The sequence below is a fragment of the Rhagoletis pomonella genome, unplaced genomic scaffold (assembly GCF_013731165.1).
Source record: "Rhagoletis pomonella isolate Grant_MI unplaced genomic scaffold, Rhpom_1.0 Rhpom_scaffold_00011, whole genome shotgun sequence".
In the NCBI taxonomy this organism is placed as follows: domain Eukaryota; kingdom Metazoa; phylum Arthropoda; class Insecta; order Diptera; family Tephritidae; genus Rhagoletis; species Rhagoletis pomonella.
In genome coordinates this window covers 1,420,618-1,420,872 of record NW_023458565.1, presented here as the reverse complement: position 1 = coordinate 1,420,872, position 255 = coordinate 1,420,618, and positions in this window count along the sequence as shown.

The following is a 255-nucleotide window of genomic DNA, read 5'->3' as shown; positions in this document are numbered from 1 at the left end:
TATTTAACTCAGCAAACTGCCAAAAAGAACTAATTGATCAGCAAAAACTTAAATTAATAAAAGCAAACTTGCATTATCAGGCTTTGCAATTGTATGTATGTATGTATGTATGCATATTTTAGTATTTTTCAAAATTACTTTAATGCTTTGCGGTTTTCTAAAACAACAAACACGCAACTGACGCCAAAACGTAAGCACATACGGATGTCATTCATGGTCACTTGAATGAGGCGCGCATTTGACGCTTGGAAAAAT